The following is a 6576-nucleotide window of genomic DNA, read 5'->3' as shown; positions in this document are numbered from 1 at the left end:
AGACTCATAAAGCATAAAAGAAATGATCACTTAGATTTTATCAGAATTAAAAGTTTCTATTCTTCAAAAGACACTGCTGAGAAAATGAAAAGACAAGCCACAAACCAGGAGAAAATATTCACAAAACAAATATTATATAAGGGATTTGTATCTAGAATATACATAGAACTCTCAATTCAATAATTAGTTGACAAACGGCTCAATTTTTTTTTAATGGCAGAGGATTTAAACATACTTTATAAGAGAAAATGTATGATTGACCAATAAACCACATGAAAGGATTCTCAGACCAATCAGGGAAATATGGATTAAAACCACCGTACATCCAATGGGGCTTCCCACGTGGCACTAGTGGTAAAGAATCCACCTACCAACACAGGAGACACGGGAGACATGGGTTCAATCCCAGTTTCCCTGGGTCAGGAAGATTCCCCTGGAGGAGGGCATGGCAACCACTCCAGTATTCTTACCTGGAGAATCCCATGGACAGAGGAACCTGGTGGGCCACAGTCCATAGGGTCACAAATGACCCAGTAGAATGGTTTAAATTTAAAAAGTGATAACACCAAACACTGGAAAGAATGTGAAACAACCAGAACTGTCATACATTGTTCAGACATTGTAACAGTGTAAGACGGTATAACAGAACAGTTTCACAGTTCCTTACATGCGTGCCACGTGACCTAGCAATTCCGCTCCTAGGTTTTGAGAGAAATGAAAATGTATGTTTACAAAAAGACTTGTACATAAATATTTATAATATCCTTATTCACAGTTGGCCCTAAACTGGAAATAATCCAGATATTTACCAACAGATGAAGGAGTAAACATAATGTAGCATATACATACTGTGGAATGTTACCCAGCCATAAAAATGAACTAAATACCTAAAACAATATGCTGGGCAAAGGAAGTCAGACACAAAAGGTTACATATTGAACGATTTCATTTATATGGAATCCTAGTAAAGGAAAACTGAATCTAGAGTACAGAAAGTAGATCATCAATTGTCTGGGGTTGAGGAGGCTGAGATTGGCCTGCCCCCAAACTTCAGCCCACTCTGGGGGTATGCACATGGCCTACACATTGATTTGGGCTGTGGTTACCCAGATGGATGCAGTTATTAAAACTCCATCTGAGTGTACACTTAAAATGGGTGCATCTTATTGTATGCAAACTCATAGCATCTAAAAAATACCCTATAGAGTTGGTTTTTAAAAAATTAAGAGAGAATAGGAGGAGAACTAGAGACATGGGTATAGGGTGGAGGAAGTTCTTCGTGGCCAACCTCTCCATGAAAAGGAGTGCTGATAGGGCTGACTACAGGGGTTGAGATGAGGTCCAGGTGAGATCATTCCTCACACTCAAGGCCTGAGCATATCCCTGGCCTCAATCAATATTAGATATTATTATACTAACAACAAAGATGTCCACAGAGCTCTGCTGGCCCAATCTCTGCTCTGGATGTGCCCTAATGAGTGCAGACATGTCCCTGACTTCTGTCTTCCTGCTCTGCTCTTCCAGACTTTCCCGGGCCTTGGAACTCATAGGCAGCTCCCAGCCCTGGATGAGGATATGGTGTTTTTCTCTGTGGCTGCTTAGCAGACAGGGAGAGGGGTTGCCTGATGGGCCCCCAGGAGGCCAGGCAGATAAACTCCTGATGTAGTCTCTGCTGCTATGCTTCTCCCAGAATGTCTGCAATCCTTCAAATGGGACTGGATAACAAGCGGGACTTCCTATTTGGATATGCCATTTATCCTTACGTCAGCGGCTTCTCTGGACTCGGAGACCCAGAACTCTGTCCCTTACCCTGCAAAACCACAAGGATAATTTGTTTATCCACAGAGATAAGAGTGAGGTGATGAATAACAATGGGCTGTGCTCCCCATCTACATTGTGTACTCAGAAAGTGGGAGGAGGTATAGGTCATGGGAGCAGCAAGCTGGGAGGAAACACAGGAGCTGCTCTGAATTTTCCAAGTGTGGTATGTTGACTAAAAAACATGCACAACTTGAGAGTTGCAAGTTAAGCTTTATTTGGGGGCAAAATGAGGACTGCAGCCTGGGAGACAAAACCTCAGTTAGTTCTGAGAGATTGTTCCAAAGAGATAGTCAGGGAAGGTCAATATATAATATTTTAGTGAAGGGGGAGTTCAGTGCAATTAAGCACTTACTTTACAAAAGGTTTTCTGCTAGTCACAAGGAGCCGATATTGTTGTAGGAAAGGGAACCCCTTCCAGGGCCCGAAACTGGGCTCTTGTCTAACACTCAGAAAAGAATTGTCCGAGGAGACATGTGCTGACAAAGCAAGAGATTTTATTGGGAAAGGGCACCCAAGTGGAGAGCAGTAGGGTAAGGGAACCCAGGAGAACTGCTCTGCCATGTGGCTCGCAGTCTCTGGTTTTATGGTGATGGGATTAGTTTCTGGGTGGTCTTTGGCCAATCATTCTAATTCAGAGTCTTTCCTGGTGGCACATGCATCACTCAGCCAAGATGGATGCTAGCGAGAGGGATTCTGGGAAGTGGATGGACACCCGGTGTCTCCTTTCGACCTTTCCCGAGCTCTTCCGGTTGGTGGTGGCTTATTAGTTCCATATTCCTTATCAGGATCTCCTGTCATAAAACAACTCATGCAAATGGTTACTATGGTGCTTGGCCAGGGTGGGCGGTTTCAATCAGTGTGCTTCCCCTAACAATATCACCATGAAAAGATTTAGTAATTTTCTAGATATGAAGAGATTCAAGGATTCAGTTCAGTTCAGTTCAGTTGCTCAGTCATGTCCGACTCTGCGACCCCATGAATCGAAGCAGCCAGGCCTCCCTGTCCATCACCAACTCCCGGAGTTCACTCAGACTCACGTCCATCAAGTCAGTGATGCCATCCAGCCGTCTCATCCTCCGTTGTCCCCTTCTCCTCCTGCCCCCAATCCCTCCCAGCATCAGAGTCTTTTCCAATGAGTCAACCCTTCGCATGGGGTGGCCAAAGTACTGAAGTTTCAGCTTTAGCATCATTCCTTCCAAAGAACACCCAGAACTGATCTCCTTTAGAATGGACTGGTTGGATCTCCTTGCAGTCCAAGGGACTCTCCAGAGTCTTCTCCAACACCAATCTAAAGACCTGTTCCACCAGATTCCCTGGAGCACAGAATGCTTCATTCCACCCTGGATTCCCTCAGGGAGTATTGAAGTGCAACAGCTGCAGTAGCACAGGGTTCATTCTCCACAGAGGCAGTTAGCAAATGCCCTGTTGTTCAGTCACTGGCAATGGTCTTGGCAAGTGCCAGTTTATAGTTGACAGGCTAGTGCCAATTTGTAGTTCACAGGTATGTGGAATCACAGTTGATGTTACCGAGTCCAGGCTCACTCTGCTCACCACACGATAGGCTAATAAATCCAAGAGATGAGGTGCTGAGCCAAAGAATTCAACTTTATTTGGAAAGCTAGCTGACCCAGAAGAAGATGGCAGACTAACATCTCAAAATAACCATCTTGTCAGGGCCTGGATGCCAGGTTCTTTTATGGATCAGAGATGAGGGGAGGTGAGGAAACAAAGTAAAAGATCATTTAATTCTTGCAAATATCCCTAGAATGGCAAGCCTCTGACAGGGGGATGTGTTGGTTTCTTTTTCTTACAGTCAATTCACAGGTGCTGTGAAATGGACTATCTCCTGTCATATCAATAAACAAGAATGTCACAGCTATGCATGATTCCAGCCCTCCAAACACGAATTTCTGAGCCATGTTGACAAGCAGCGGAGCTCCCTACACAAGGAATTTAAGGATATCACGGTCATCAGTGATTATAGCCCTGTTAGCTAAACAAAGGCACTTTAGTTTAAGGGTCAGGGAGAGGGTTCAAAATTCTCTGAGGCAGGCCATTATGTAAGATTATAATAACAACAGCAAAAACTAGGGTTAAAGTCAAGGAAACAGATTCATTATGGAGTCAAAATTAACCCTTCCTGGTTACAAAGGTAGTATAGGACACACCTGCTATTCTAATATCTTTTGATTTTTATGGACACTTTTTTATTTGTGTCAAATTTTCATTTATCCTAGGTATACATAAAGTTTCCTCTTCAAGTCATTGTACTTTTTTTTCTTTTTACTAGGGCTTTAATAGATTTTTAAAGAAGAGTGTTGAGCAAATAAAGGATGATTTTATGCAAATACAGTAAACACATACACACACACAAATAACATGTAAATGACTGAAATTTAGAAGGCATTGATAGACCAGCTCCTTACCTATTAGATTTGGAAGCACATCCTCTGGAGGTTGCACAAAATCTTAATAGTGAGATTCTTATCGGCAAATCCACAGGCACCCAGGAGCCAAGCCTTGATCCACAGGCAGTAGCCACGGACAGCTGGGGAGGCAGTGCTGAGGTGAACAGGGTTGTAGGAAGACCCAGACCCAGCAGACACTGCCGATTTCAGGGCTCCCCCCAACACTCCCAGAGTATCCCCAGGGTTGTGGAAACCTGAACCTTGATGCCCCTGGCTGGTCTTTAGTAAACACAAGAGAAAAAGGCATTCACCTCAGGCTTCTGTCTCTTTCATCGCCAACCCTGCATTGCTCAGCCAAACCCTAGGCTGGCAGGAGAAAAGTAGGAGCTCCTTATCCTGTGTGCCAGGAGCCCACTCCTCACCCAGCATCAGAGTCCTTGTGTTAGTGGACCAACACAAACTGTGTTGTCCCCAACTCTGGCAGATACTTGATCATGGAGTCCTCCTGACACTCCAAGGAGGTAAGCCCCATGGCCATACCCCTTCAGAGATGGGGAAACCTCATTTGAGAAATGTTAGAGCATGTGCAAAGTTCAAGCAGGGAACTGAACCAGGTGATGCGGTTAAATGCTACTACCTGCACCTGTCCCATGGCATCTTGCAGCCTTGAGTTCAGTGCAACCTTACTGAACTTCCTAGGGCCAAGACAGCTTGACAGAGTGTTTGCTGCACCCACTTACCCAAGGGCCAGGAGTTATATCACCCATTTACCCAAGACTCAAGTAAGAAAACTGATGCTCAGAATGATGAAGGAATTAGTGCAGAGTCATACCCATGGTGAGACCTGGGAGTCAAGGCCAGTGCAGAAAACTCCCCCTCAGTCTCCAGAGTCCCTAGGAGAAGGGAGGCCCTAGTTCAGAGAGGGTGATCACATGTTAATAGAGAAGCATGTCCTATTTGAGGTACCCACTCTCTGCTGCCAGCATCCTGGGGAACCACCACAGGAAAACCTCACTATTCTGGGCTTACCTTCTAAAAGCTCTCAAGTCTTGGAGAAAAAATTAGCATTTCCTGGCAGGGCAGCTCTAAAGACAGTAAGACCTCTCAAGTCATTGCACAGTCCACCCAGAAAGAAGATTGCTTCCATGTGGCAGTAAAGAGGGCTGGCTTGGCAGTCACCCTGGCCTGGATTTGAATTCCAGTTGAGATATTCACCCACTGTGTGTCCTTAGCCACATTAATTGACCCTTCCTTGTCCATCTACCTAACATATATGGATAATAATACCACCTTCAGATGGTAGCTATAAAATATGCAAATCTCTGGCATAGTGCCTGGAAATATAGTATGTGCTCAATGAGTCAACAGTAATAGCAGTTACTGCAGTAACTGTACTAGGGCTAGTCATTTCTAGGGGAGCCCTGAAACAGCAACTTTTTGTCTGTTGCTGCTTTCTGATCTTTCACCTGAAAAGCAGAGACATTATTTTGCCAACAAAGTTCCATAGCATCAAACCTGTGGTTTTTCCAGTAGTCATGTATGGATGTGAGAGTTGGACCATAAAGAAGGCTGAGCACCAAAAAACTGATGATTTTGAGTTGTGGTGCTGGAGAAGACTCTTGAGAATCCCTTGGACTGGAAGGAGATCAAACTAGTCAATTCTAAAGGAAACCAATCCTGAATATTATAAGGACTGACGTTGAAGCTGACACTCCAATACTCTGGCCACCTGATGTGAAGAGTCAGCTCACTGGAAAAGACCCTAGTGCTGGAAAAGATTGAGGGCAAAAGGAGAAGAGGGCAGCAGAGGATGAGATAGTTGGATGGCATCTCTGACTCAATGAACATGAGTTTGAGCAGAGTCTGGGAGATAGTGAAGGACTGGGAGGACTGGCATGCTGCAGTGCATGGGGTCACAAAGAGTTGGACATGACTTAGCAACTAAACAAAAATGACAAAGAGTAAATCTGAAATGTTCTCACTACAAAGAAGAAATGGTAACTATGTGCTGTTATGAAGGTGTTAGCTAATGCTATGGTAGTAATTATTTTAAAAATTGTAAGTGTACAAAATCAACACATTGCACACCTTAAACTTACACAGTGTTCTATGATAGCAATATTGCAAAGCTGGAAAAAGAGTTTTTTCACCTCCTCTCCTACAGGGACTTTAGTCACATGTATATTAGGATGCTTGCTGCTGCTACTGCTAAGTCACTTCAGTCGTGTCAGACTCTGTGTGACCCCATAGACGGCAGCCCACCAGGCTCCCCCGTCCCTGGGATTCTCCAGGCAAGAACAATGGAATGGGTTGCCATTTCCTTCTCCAATGTATGAAAGTGAAAACT

This window comes from Bos taurus, chromosome 1 (assembly GCF_002263795.3).
Source record: "Bos taurus isolate L1 Dominette 01449 registration number 42190680 breed Hereford chromosome 1, ARS-UCD2.0, whole genome shotgun sequence".
NCBI classification, from domain to species: domain Eukaryota; kingdom Metazoa; phylum Chordata; class Mammalia; order Artiodactyla; family Bovidae; genus Bos; species Bos taurus.
The sequence above is the reverse complement of the archived record's forward strand: the minus strand, read 5'-3'. Positions refer to the sequence as shown.